We start from the raw sequence: 15145 nt of genomic DNA on the forward strand, positions 1-15145 counted from the left end.
AGAGAGAGAGAGATAGAGAGATTCAGAGGGGGCTGATAATTTTATATTTAGATTCGGCATTGTTTAAAGAATCCCCTGTTCTACTATTAAAGACAAATCATCTATTTGGGTTGGGTTGTGTTCAACGTTTAGATTATTGAAAAGATACGATGGGTGTGTGTGTGTGGGCTGACGAGCCATCCCATGTGAGAAAAAGTGTGTGCTGAACAGACCCCTAAGAGTAAAAAATTCTGAGAGAGGATTTCCTCATAGTGAAGACCTGATCATAATGCCTAACAACCCCTTAGGAGAATGTTTTTGGTGGTCATATCATATATATGTGCACATGCACTTAACATTTTACACACATTCCCATGCTAGCCAAGTTTTATTTGGAGTTACTTCCCTTATCCAATCATTTTGTCTAGAATATCAAGACATTCTGTACATTGGCCCTGTAAGGGAAATATATATCTGGATGTGCAGGACTATCCGAATTGCTCACACACCCGGTTTTCATTTACGTTCATATCCTCACCTGAATTTCTCACTGTCATTTGAGAAGAACTCACACAGACATTTTTCTGAGTACATGTAAGACAATTATTACTGTTTTATTCCTACAAGACGTCTTTTATCATATTTTAGCTATTGATATAGTCATTTCCGATTCAGCTTATGAGCATTGAAGTCCTCTTGAGTCCGATTTTTCCACATTGGACTTTGTGTCATGGTCATGATGGTTCCGTGGATAGAACAGTTTGCCATTCCTCCATCTCGCGTGTCAATCTAGTCAGTCATTAGCATTTTGTCTAGGCTAATTTAGAGCCTATATTTGGATGATCAGTACAAAGAAACCTTACATGTTAATTTTGTTTTCTTTACAAAGTGTCATTTCCGTCATTTGTGACTTGTGCATTCTATTGTTGGATGATGATTATGCGAATCTTTTTGCTTATGTCTCAACATATACTCACTGTGTGTACCTTATGATTATTTTGCTCAGAGTTTTTATGCAGATCAGCTCAGATCAACCAGAAAACTGAACCATTTGAAGCCAAGGCAACTAACCAGACTAGTGATGGATAAGTTTCATGTGAATGATAAAGTATTAGTAAATTGTGATGGGATATGGTGGCCTGGCTGGGTATCTGAATCAGAGAAAGAGAAATCTATTACTCATACTGTGTCATTTTTTGATGAGGAAGAAATGTAAGTATGAAAAAGTTTGATGCTAGGCCTAGATATATTGCAATAGACGTAATCCGGAATGACGTCAAATGGGTTGTTATTATAATACGGCCACTTTCAAGTTTAGCCTAACGTAAATTAGTAACTAAGCCGACTAAACGATATTCTTGCGAAACTTGCAACAGTGATAGCAGATATAAACGTAAAGATTATGTGAGATCGGTGTTACTTTCCTTCTGTTTCTGAAGTCGTCAATTAACATTGAACGATGTAGACACCGGTTAACACAACGCGGGCGTCCTCATAATGACCTTTCTGTAATTTTGATACAACGACACCATTCTGTTTGTTCAAAGTTAGACTATTTTTAAAGCATCAGCATTTTTGTCTCGCACATTTAAACAAATAAAAATATCCAGAATTAGTCGTAATTGAAAAACGATTAAAAAACAGAAATAAATATAGTATCTGATCCCACGGGGGCATAGCCAACTTATTTTTGTTTTTAAATCGCTAAAATTCACAGTTCCAATAGGAATTACACAATAAACATAAAACACAACAGTTATGTGCAGCATCCAGAAAATCATACACCACCCTCAAAAAATAAAAGGTGCAAATAATGATCCTGCTTCAGTTATGTTTATTGTAGGCAAAAAATTGGACCTGTCAATTTTACTAAATTTTAGCGATTTAATAACAAAAGTGCTGATGCTTTAAAAATAGTCTATTTACATCTGAACAAACATAATGGTGCCGTTTTATCGAAATTACAGAAAGGTCATTATGGTGACACCCGCATTGTTTTACCCAGTGTCTAGCCTACATCGTCGGCATAGTTACTAATTTACGTTAGTCTAAACTTGAAAGTGGCCGTAGTACATGTATAATAACATTGGCGAACGTTACTGATTGTACCCCGTCACGTGAATTTCCATTTGGAAAAACCCATTGTGACGTCATTCTGGAGTAGGTCTATTAATTCATTGGTGAATTTTGCCTGAGCCTTAAAATTGCTGTGAACCCGTCACTCATGTATGTCTGTCATCACTTTGCAGGCACACCTGTCACCTTTCCATTGTATGATGGCACAGGCAAACCCTTAGATATGTGGGATTAGTGGCTTCTTTTGCCCTGCGGTCCTATTGATTGTTGGACTGAAACAAGGCTAATGACATAGGAATCGGTCTTGTCAAAACTTCAAACATTCATATCTTCGCTCAGAATAAAGTAATTTGACTGAAATATATTCATTTTGTATTACATGTATCTATTTTTAAACTATTATAGCGAGAACGACCAACTCTTTATCTAAATCTTACATAATGCATCTTTAAAAAAGCAAAAAATGTTACTGACTGCAAATAATATATGGTAGACACACGTAATAGCTATAACATGTACAAAAATCGTGACATTTGGAATAAAATTGAGAAAGATATGAGCATTATTCCAAATGTTGCGATTTTTGTACAAGTTATAGCTACAACGTGTGTCTACCATATATTATCTGCGGTCATTAGCATTTTTTGATTTTTAAGTAGATATTATCTAAGGACGTCGTACAATACTTCAAGATTGTGCACAGTAAATGCTTATTTTGGTCAGCCCATTTTTGAGTTAGAAAATCAGGAAAAAATGAAATGAAATGGGGTTTAACGTCCTACTGTTTTGCTCCGAACTGGGCTAATGAAGACGGGCATACACCATACAGTGTGCTATGAGGGAAATTTTGCCCGGACAGCGGCACTACGGCCTACTCTTATATTGAATTCCAACTGTCAAGGGATCTTTTACGTGCACGCCAATGTGTACACGGGACCTCGGTTTTCCGTCTCATCCGAATGACTAGACAGCTGTCCTTGTCAGGCCCTCCGTCCTGCATCACTGACAAGGGGAAACCATGTCGGAAAATCTGGATGACCTTTCTCGGCCAATGCAGGGATCGAACACTCGACCTCCAGGCTAGCGAGCCAGCGCCTCACCCACTTAGCCACCACGATCCCCCAGGAAAATGAAGCCACTGTGAATCATAATAATAAGTAATGGTTCTGACTCTGACTTATGTTAGGCCTGTTTAAATTTTGCTTTTTATACGCCCACATTTTCATGCGGACGTATTATGCCGTCGCCCCTGTCCGTCCGGACGTCTGTTCACAATTTGTTTATGGACACTCTTGAGCTCACAATTCTTATCCGATTTTGACGAAACTTGAAATATAGGTTTATCTCCAAAAGATCTCAGCTGCTTTCGATATTGCCATGTATCTGTTCGATACTTCATGGATTATGGCCCCTGTTTGTACGAAGAATCACGTTTTTAGCTTGTGGACCCTATAGGGGTCACAATTTTTATCCGATTTTGTTGAAACTTGAAGTGTAAGTTTATAACCCAAAGATCTTGGTTCCTTTCGATATTCGCACATATCGGACCATAACTTCCTGAATTATGGCCCCTGATTGTACGAAAAATCACGTTTTTAGCTTGTGGACCCTATAGAAGTCATAATTTTTATCCGATTTAAAAACCTGTATTATGATATCACCATTACACCCTAAGGACGACTGAGTTCGAATTTCGGGAAAATCGACCCAAAAGTGACTGACAAAATGGCCGCCGTTCGTTCCCAAAAAGCGTAAAAATATGGTATATCAAGGTTGTGGACCCTATAGAGGTCACAATTTTTATCCGATTTTGTTGAAACTTGAAATGTAAGTTTATAACCCAAAGATTTCGGTTCCTGTCGATATTCGCGCATAGCGTACCATAACTTCCTGAATAATGGCTCCTGATTGTACGAAAAATCACGTTTTTAGATTGTTGACCCTATAGAAGTCATAATTTTTATCCGATTTAAAAACCCACATTATTATATCACCGTTACACCCTAAGGATGACCGAGTTCGAATTTCGTGAAAATCGACCCAAAATTGGCAGACAGAATGGCCGCCGTTCGTTCCCAAATAGCGTAAAAATATGGTATATCAAGGTTGTGGATCCTATAGAGGTCACAATTTTTATCCGATTTTGTTGAAACTTGAAATGTAAGTTTACAACCCAAAGATCTCGGTTCCTTTCGATATTCCACATATCAGACCGTAACTTCCTGAAATATGGCCCTGATTGTACGAAAAATCGCGTTTTTAGCTTGTGGACCCTATAGAGGTCATAATTTTTATCTGATTTAAAACATCGTATTATTATATCACCGTTACCCCCTAAGGATGGCGGAGTTCGGATTTTGTGAAAATCGGCCCAATTTTGTTGGACAAAATGGCCGCCGTTCTTTCTCAAATAGCGTAAAAATATGGTATATCAAGGTCGTGGACCCTATAGACGTCACAATTTTTTATCCGATTTTGTTGAAACTTGAAATGTAAGTTTATAACCCAAAGATCTCATTTCCTATTGATATTCGCGCATATCGGACCGTAACTTCCTGAATTATAGCCCCTGATTGTACGAAAAATCGCGTTTTTAGCTTGTGGACCCTATAGAGGTCATAATTTGTATCCAATTTAAAAAAACTGTATTATTATATCACTGTTGCACCCTAAGGACGACTGAATTCGAATTTCGTGAAAATCAACCCAAAATTGACAGACAAAATGGCCACCGTTCGTTCTCAAAAAGCGTAAAAATATGGTATATCAAGGTTGTGGACCCTATAGAGGTCGCAATTTTTATCTGATTTTGTTGAAACTTGAAATGTAAGTTTATAACACAAAGATCTCAGTTCCTTTCGATATTCGCGCATATTGAATTGTAATTTCCTGAATGATGGCCCTTGATAGTAGGAAAAATCTATTTCTTGTTAGCTTGTTCTCTATCCATCTCTCGAAAATGTGGGCGTATCCTGCCTGGCAGCCGCTGGTTTCATTCTGTTCTACATGTATATCACATATAATTTTTCACAGTATTCATGTTACAAGTGCCTCGAAGATAAAAAGGATTAATGATCTTTCTGAGAGAGAATTTTCAGAATATATCAGAAAGGGTGAAGGTATTATTAATTAAAAAAAAAACGTCTGTTCTGAATGCATTTGCATTCACCGAATCTTTTGCCTGTTTGATGTTGAGAACCTGCGTTTTAATTTCAAATTATAATTGAATCCCCAAATTTGATTTAATTGTCCCCCACCTTTTGAAGAAATGGGTCTGTCCGTCAGTCTGTCTGTCCGTCACACTTTTTGGGACACAATAACTAATTGAGTGTAGGTGTTCATTAGGTGCATGCCTTGACTGAGTTTGGTGATGAGCATTTTCTGCTTGGGTAAGTAGAGACTTCAATCTGATTGGTTGAGACTTTGGAACACAATAACTCCCCTTCTAATTGTGGTAGAATGTTCAAACTTCGTGTAGGTGTTTATTAGGTGCATGCCTTGACAAAATTCGGTGATGAGCATTTTCTGCTTAGGGTAAGCAGAGATAAGCAATTTGATTGGTTGAGGCTTTGGGACACGATAACTTTGATTCCAATTAAGTGAGAGTAATGAAACTTGGTGTATAGTTTCATAAGATCAATACCTTTACTAAGTTCGATAATGAGCATTTTCTGCTTGGGGTAAGCAGAGTGATAAGCAATTTGATCCAGACTTTGGAGCTCGATAACTTTCATCTTAATTGATAGAGAGAGGTGAAACTTGGTATATAGATTCATAACATCAATACCTTGACTAAGTTTGATGGTGAGCAGTTTCTGCTTAGGCTCAGTAGAGACTTCAATCTGAGTGGTCGAGACTTTGGAACACAATAACTCCACTTCTAATTGTGGTAGAATGTTGAAACTTCGTGTAGGTGTTTATTAGGTGAATGCCTTGACAGAGTTCAGTGAAGAGCATTTTCCACTAAGGGTAAGCAAAGATAAGCAATTTGATTTTTCAAGACTTTGAAGCTCGATAACTTTGATTCTAATTGAGTGAGAGAGGTGAAACTTTGTGTATAGTTTCATTACATCAATACCTTGACTATGTTCGATGCAAATTTTCTGCTGAGGCTAAGTAATGATAAGCAATTTGACTGGTTCAAGACTTTGGAACATAACAACTCTGCTTTTAATTGAGGTAGAATGTTCAAATTTTGTGTAGATGTTTATTTAGTGAATGTCTTGAATGAGTTCACTGATTAACATTTTCCACTAAACAGAGCTAAGCAATATTATTGGTCGATGCTTTGGGACACGATAACTTTGATTCTAATTGAGGGAGAGTGATGAAACTTGGTGTATAGTTTCACTACATCAAAACCTTGAATAAGTTCAATCATGAGCATTTTATGCTTAGACAAAGTATAGATAAGCAGTTTGATTGCTCGATGCTTTATAAAAAGATAAATGTGCAATTAATTAATGTGTCATCTATTTATTTTGGGATTTCGGCGGGGGACATCTGCCTCACTGTTGGCTTGTTTTCTTTATTTTATATTTGTTTTGGTTTGTTCTGTTTACCTTTTTAATATGCCAAAAAGTATTTGGCATGTCTTTCAATATTTAAAAAGGAACAAGACAGACAAATCAGTTGCAATAAACTAATTGAGGCGTTTTTCTCTTTAAATGAGACACAATAGTTAATTTAGAAAAATATTCTTGATCAATTTCTTGACTTCTTATAATCATGTGAGATTTTTTAATGATAATCCTGATATTTGGCATGTCTTTCAATATTTAAAAAGGAACAAGACAGACAAATCAGTTGCAATAAACTAATTGAGGCGTTTTTCTCTTTAAATGAGACACAATAGTTAATTTAGAAAAATATTCTTGATCAATTTCTTGACTTCTTATAATCATGTGAGATTTTTTAATGATAATCCTGAGGTTCGACGTCCGCTCCTAGGGGATCTTTAGCAGTGAGAGGAAACCGGAGGACCCGGAGAAAACCCACGAGATTGGGCAGGCGAACCTACTCCGTGTTATATAGAAGTACTACCTGTAATGCCTGTTATATAGAAGTACTACCTGTAATGCTTGTTATATGGAAGTACCACCTGTAATGCTTGTTATATAGAAGTACTACCGGTAATGCTTATTATATAAAAGTACTACCTGTAATGCTTGTTATATAGTAGCACCTGTGATGCTTGTCATATCAGTGTCACATACCGGACACAGTCCGTAGCCTACACAGGTCATGATTTTGTCACCTACAGAATAAGAGAACATCGTATCGCCAGAAAGTATATCATATCACCTGTATAATTATAATCATAAAACCGTGCCGTACTGATTCACTCGGCAAACCTACATCTAGCCTCGGCTGTATGTCGAAGTCCGCCATTGGAACTACTTTCAAGTTCCCGGATTACCAACGGCGTTGACCATGACGACGCCTTTGAAGAATGTTTTATCATACAAATATTTCAAAGTCTGGAGCTTTTTTTCTTTCAAGTTTATCCGATTTTCTTTAAACAAGGACAACTTTGCATTGAAAATTCTACACACGCTTCGAACGACGTAATTTTGATAACTTATTTTTAAAAGCGGCAAGTGTTGCTAATAAGTAAACCGGTGCCGCATCGCAATTGTCTAGGCGTAGGTACATATCACTTACCGTCATACAGCCGAGTCTAGATGTAGAGTAATGGATTCTGCCGAGTGGTACTTATTACCTTACTAATCTGGACCATTGATATGAGGTGGTCTCGGCACCGTTATCAATACGGCACGGGTCAATTTTCGTAGTGCAAACGCTAAAAGAGTAGGCCGCAAAATGTCCCTCATGGTACACTGTATGGCGTATACCCGTCTTCAATAGCCCAGTCGGAGCAAAAAAGTAGGACATTAAACCCCATTTCCTGCCGAACAATCTCTCATGCGGCTATATTGAACGGATATTGTAAACAAGTTAGAAGCACTGTCTATAAAATCGAGAGTTGGATTAATTTGATTTTAATGTCGAGCTCCAACGAGCGAGTCTATCTATAATAAAAATGGACTCATTAAAGGCCCAGCCGGTCTTTGCCAGGTCATTAAAGAGCAAATATCATGACCCAAGGGGTAAATATGATTAATTACAGACATTCGATATTAAATCAACTATTTTATCTAGGACCATAAAATGAACAAATGTATCTAACTAAACTTGTGTACCAACGATGATTGTCTGGCAAAAAAGATAACAATAAATGTAATGGGGTTTAAATGTCCTACTGTTCTGCTATGAGGGAAGTTTGCCAGGGAAGCGGCATTATGCCCTACTGCCAAGGGATCTTTTACGTGCGCGTCAATGTATACACGAGACCTCGGTTTTTCGTCCTATCCGAAATACTAGACCGCTGTTCTTGCCAAGCCCTTCGTCCTGCACCACTGACAAGGGAAAACCACGTCGGAAAACCCCGATGAACTTTCTCGACCAATGCAGGGATCGAACACCCGACCTCCCATGCTAGCGAGTCAATTAGCATTACGCTTAAACAGCGACATGAAATTACGCTTAAAAGGCAGATTGACAACACGTCGGTCGAACGGGCCAATATGGATGGATTCAAATTCCAATTTGAGAAAATCTGGGTTGATTTGTGGATTTTATGACCTGGTGAATAGAAGAGCTTGAATGTACATTGATATCAAATTTATCCCGAGGTTAAACTAAATCTAACTATTTCTGTCATTCAACATGCACCCAACTTGTTAACAATCCACGCTATTTTTAGATTTCCGATTGGATAGGCAAGAAATACTAATAACATCGTACTCCAAACATCCTCATTATTATATCGTCATCATTATCGGAAGGGTGGTAATATTCACGGTTCTCAAGATGCAAAAAGATGTAGTAGAAATCGAATAATAATCGCTATAGGGACATCCAATTTAATTTCAACAAAATGTTGAGAAATGGACAAAACAATAATGATGTAATGTTTTCCAGTTAGAATATTCGCCTGGAAGCCCACACCTTCCTGGTATGTGACAAAGGGTCGCATATATAACCTCGTGAGTTATCTCCGGGTCCTCTGGTTTTATCACACTGCTCAAGACCATGTGTTAGTCTGGAAATAAAGTTGAGTGTGTTGAATGGGATCTTTAGCAGTGAGAGGAAACCGGAGGACCCGGAGAAAACCCATGAGTTTACGCAGGCAACCCCACTCTTTGTCACGTACAAGCGGGAAATCGAAACCACGCCACCTGACTCAATGACAGACCTCATTATGTAACGGCCACAAAAATGCGGACTTAAACCCCCTTGTGAATACACAGATATTGAAATTATGGCCAAGGACCAGGAAGCATTGAAGCAAAAGACGGGTTTAAATTATGACAGTGGGCTTTCAGAATGATAACTTCCAGGAATTAAACCACCAAAAAAGTTATGAATACACACAGATTGATATCATGGCAAAGGACCAGGAGGTATTCATGCAATAGAAGAATATAAATGATGGGTATGAGATTCATGGTCTGTCTACAGCTATTAAGTTTTCAGTTAATTTTGTAGAGCTTTAAGGGAAATTAGGCGAACGCGATGTAAAGAAATCCCAGTTCTATTACAGAAGCCATATATAATATATTTGTAATTTTTGTGTTCAAGGCTGGGACGTTAATACGATGTAGAAAAGAAAAGAGGTGGATGGAGTTCTAATCAAAATAATACTTTGATCATTCTGGGACTAACACGATGTCGATGTGATTAATCCTACATGGGTGTTTTTCCCGCTTAAAATACAGATGTAACGTCATCCTTTGATGTTGGAGTACCATTATTTCAAATAATCGTACGGGCAATGTGCCAATTGCGTAACTTGGTAAAATATTGAACTCGAGTGACGTATTTCATTGCAAAGCACGTGCAAGTGTCTGTATTTTAAGTTGTTTAATGGTCTCGAGCTTAAGACATTGCGTAATATATTGTAAAAACATTCGGGCCTCACGGCCCTCATGTTGTTACAATATATTACTTAATGTCTCGCTCTCGACCATTAAACAATACATAGTGGTGTTTTCGCCAAGTCTCCAAAACTTGATTATGTGCACGACAAGGGTTAATAGACAACATTTGATTTCAATTCTTTTAGTGGCTTATAAAGAGAGAGAGAGAGAGAACGATGGGGTTTAACGTCCACTCGACACAAACTAGGTCATTTCGGGACTAACATATGTTTTTTTTAATTTTTATTTCAATAATTCGCTTGCGCGTAGTTGTCTTTAGCAGTGGGAGGAAACCGGAGGACCCGGGGAAAACCCACGAGGTTGGACAGGCGACCCTACTCCTTGTCAGGTACAACCGGGGATTCGAAAACACGACAGTTGACTCAATGACAGGTCTTATGATACAGCGCGCAAGTGCTAACCATTCGGCCATCCCCCCCCCCCCCCCCCGTGGCTTATAAAAGTTGTGTTTAATTACTGAATAGTCCCGTAAAAAGAGAAGAACGTAAAGATACCTTCCCAGCGTACAAACTGTGTGATTTAATGATATAATAGTTGGACTAAAACATATTCAAATTAATTAATCTACCAAAAGTTTGCTTCAAATCCCTCTCACAACTTTGTATTCGCGAGGAGATATCCAAGCTATAAAAAGTCTATTTTTAGAAGCCATACTTGTCACCTAACTTGATTGAGGGAGGGCCCTTTTTTCAGAAAATATTTGTCATTACTTACTGTCCATTTATCATACATATCGAGGCCTAAGTAAATTCTTGAATTATTTTTTACCAACTTCTTTTTCCGCGGTTTAATTGCAGGGTCTGTTATGCGTTTACACCCCTCAATGTTCTCAAAACCACCTAACCATTCGATCAAGAAATAACAACCACTCCCTAAGTCAAGCTGGCAGACAATAAACCGTCGGGTTGTCAGTTAGATATACACTGACATTTTTGCCAAGTGCTTGCCCCATAGGTGTTTTTCGGGTAATACAGTATTTTCCAGTAGGATTGGGCGTCTATACTTTCCATATATATACCAAATTTACCATACTTTTATTGGAAATTATACTACCCAATAAATACTTTCGTGAGAATGTATCTTTAAGCTAGTGGTTTTTATTTTCAAACAAAACATTTTTGCATTTTAAAGGGTCTCTGGTTCCCAGGTGTTTCCTAAACCAAAACAAAAAATGAAATGGGGTTTAATGTCATGCTCTTCTTCTCCGACTGGATTAATGAAGACAGACATACGCCATGCAGTGTGATATTGGATCAATTTTGCCCGGACAGCGGCCCTGCGGCTTATTTTTATTTGGAATTCCAACGGTCAAGGGTTCTTTTACGGGGGTGAGGTTGGGGGCTGCATTGATTAATGAAATTTCTCTTCATCATGTCTTCGTAAATACGGGGAGGAATTTGAATGATTCTTCGACTGGTATTCCTATTAGAAATTCATCTTTTGCAAGGGAAATGAAATGAAATGGAGTTTAACGTCCTACTGTTCTGCTCCGAACTGGGCTAATGAAGACGGGCATACGCCATACAGTGTGCTATGAGGGGAATTTTGCCCGGACAGCGGCACTACGGCCTACTCTTATATAGAATTCCAACTGTCAAGGGATCTTTTACGTGCACTCCAATGTGTACACGGGACCTCGGTTTTGTCGTCCCATCCGAACGACTAGACAGCTGCCCTTGTCAGCCCCCCCCCGTCCTGCATCACTGACAAGGAAGAACCACGCCGGAAAATCTGGATGATCTTTCTCAGCCAATGCAGGGACCTGTTTTGCAAGGGATTCATATTGCACTTAGATGACCAGCTGTGCAATCTGATCAAAATACAGATCTATATTTCGTTTCGTTTTTTTTATACTTTCGATGGCCTACACTACATGAAGATCTGACAAGTTATAGCGATAGGTCACGTCAGGGCTCAAAAGACCGACTTATGACCTTATGACGTCAGACATTTGATTAACCAATCAGCATTGACGTTACTAGTGGATTACCCACAGTTCTGTGAAGATCACGCCTAAAGCTCGCCGTAACAGACCGTTTCATTGGCTTATCCCTGACACCATTCAGAACACGAGTTAAATAACAACTCTTCCAGACCCTAGTGTAGTAAAGACAAGTAAAACGAAATTTTGAACTAAAAAAAACGAAACGAAATAGGATCTGTGTTAACCAGCTGGACCAGCTGTGCAGATTTTAACACTTTTATCTACTGGACGAAATATCGCGGTCCAGAATAAACATTGCAATCATACACTCTGTAAAACAAAACCGTTTCATGTTTTGCTTTAGTAGTGATGTAGGGAGGAGGGCTTGGCAAGGGACAACATTAATTCGTTCGGATCGGACGAACAACTGAGGTCAAGAATTTCTTCCTACACAGGGCGATAAAATATAAAGTTCAACATTAAATCCCAGGAAACTCAATTATTGTGTGGAATTACACATGACAGATGTGTCCGTAAAATGTCAAATGTAATCTTCCATTAAATATGCATTATGTAAAAGATCAATCTTCCTATTGCAGATCTTTCTTTTGGCTTCAAACGTTATATAAATTATTATTTAGTCTATAATCAATTATCTGGATCATCGGTGGTATTCACATCACACGCCTATAATCAACTCGCTAGGTTATCAGATGGCTGAGAATTAAATGGATTAAAACACCAGCGAGATTTAACAAATTTCATGTTACAATGGACAATCGAGTCTTAATAGTCTTGATTGTCAAGTACCGTTGCTACGATAATAAACAATCTACGCTACATCTTCAAACATTCATAACTTCGCTCATAATAAAGTAATTTGAATCAAATTTTCAATGTATTTCTTGAACTATTATAGCAAGAAGGATCAGGGGCCTGTTTCACGAAATTTTAACTAAGATAAAATCCAAATTTTAGTAATTTGATTGGATAATATTAGATTGATTTTAGTGCTTAACCAATCAAAATTGAAGTATCTACTAAAATTTGGATTTTATCTTTAGTTAAGATTTCGAGAAACAGGGCCCATCTCTTTATCTAAATCTTTCATAATCAATCTTTAGATATGGCTTTGTTTTCTATAAAACACCGACATATCTCAGAAGACGATAAACGTGAGGTAAACATGACGTAATGGTGGTTGGCGGGGAACCCCAAGGTAAACGTAGGGTAGCGGTAATTTGCAGCGAATCCCCAGGTAAACGTAGGAAATGGCGATTGGTGGCGAACGTAGGGTAGCGGTGATTAGCAGGGAACCTCGAGGTAAACGTAATGCAATGGAGATTGGCGGAGAACCCCGAGGTAAACGGCGAAGGAAAACGTAGAGCAATGACGATTGATGGGAAACCCCGAGGTAAACGTAACGTGATGGAGAACGGAACCGTTGAACTCCAAACTCCGGGGTAAACGTAACGTAATGGCGATGAACGGGGTAGCCCGAGGTAAACGTGACGTTATGGAGAATGGCGGCGAAACCAGCCAATGGCGATTGTGTAGCACTATCGTCGTTGCGACATTGTTTTTAAATTTATAGACAAAGAATAGAGAAATAAGATGACTTTATATTTCATTAATTAATATATTTGGCAAATTAATAGTTTTACACATATTCACATATATATTATATATAGTGTGTACTAAATCAACTTAGTCTGTAACTGACAGTTGACACATAGAATGGAATTATTCTAATTGCATCATTTGACTTGAAGTAACCAATCATATCGTTAATTGCACAGGTTCAGGGTCACGAACAGGCTTTCTGTGCGTGATATGCAGGAGTCTTATAAAAGAAATCATAGTAAAGTTTTTTAAGTTAGACTTCCATTAGATTCCAGAGAGGTTCCATCTGAGTTTCTAGACAGCCGCGAGGCTGGCTAGGGTCGAGAAATGGTTTTAGCTAGTATTGTAATCTGTGCCATGCTTGTATACATGTATACGGCTATGCTATATAAAATGTAGAAGCGAACTGTTGCATTGTTATTCCTGGTAAGACAAACGTCTTAAGAATATCTAAGAAGTAAATACACAACGCGAAGCAGAATCAAAGACAGTTAGAGACAAATTCTAGACGATCAGAAGGCTACAGAAATATGTAGTAAGAAAAGATGCATGGGTCGTATGTAAGATGTGGCGACCGGTTTTGGAATTCCCGCTCTCCACGTCAGACAGAAAGACCTATGGTGCTACAATTGACGTGTAACCTCCAGGAAAACGTATGGCAATGGCGACTGACCTGGAACCCCGAAGTAAACGTAACGTAATGGAGATTGGCCCGGAACCTCGAAGTAAACTTAACGTAATTAAAGAATATTGACCTGGAACTCCGAAGTAAACGTAGCGTAATGGCGATTGCCGAAGAACTCCGCGGTAAATGTAACGTAATTGCGATTGGCGGAGAAGCCGAGAGAAACGTATGGTAGCTGCGATTGGCGGGGAAACATTTGGTCAAATGGGTAGATCTTCGGTTGCTAACTGGTCCTAATAGGAGCTAACTTGTTCAGATTAGAATTTTAAAAATCTCGGTGGTCGGTCCTCGGTGGCTGAAACGACGAGTCGAAAATAGAATTACAATGACTGAGTTTGTCATTAATGCCATACGATTCAGTAGTGTTTCAGTTCGCGTCAGAACAATAAAATGGAAAGGGGTTTAACGTCCTATTGTTTTTCACCGACTGGGCTAATGAAGACGGATAGTGTGCTATGAGGGGAATCTTGCCCAGGCAGTGGCACTACGGGCTATTTTCAAGGGTTCTTTTACGTGTACGCTACCTCGGGACCTCGGGACCTTGGTTTTTTAGTCTATATAATGTCTTTAGCGGGCCCTCAGTCCTGCACCACTGACAAGGGGAGGGGGGGTGAGCCCACGTCGGAAAATCCAGGTTACCGATCCAGCCTCGTACTCACTGAGCCATTGTTGCTCCCCGAATCAGAACTGGGTGCCCTGGTTTATTTGTCACCATAGAAGAAATACAGGATACAGGAGATGAACTTGATTATGTGAATTAATGAACGTCAGATGAGATTAGAAATAACCCTGATTATAATAGTACTATCGGTGAATTGTTGACCGGAAGTTCGCTATTGACAAAGTTTATTAAAC

The sequence above is a fragment of the Patella vulgata genome, chromosome 6, assembly GCF_932274485.2.
Source record: "Patella vulgata chromosome 6, xgPatVulg1.2, whole genome shotgun sequence".
Classification (NCBI taxonomy): domain Eukaryota; kingdom Metazoa; phylum Mollusca; class Gastropoda; family Patellidae; genus Patella; species Patella vulgata.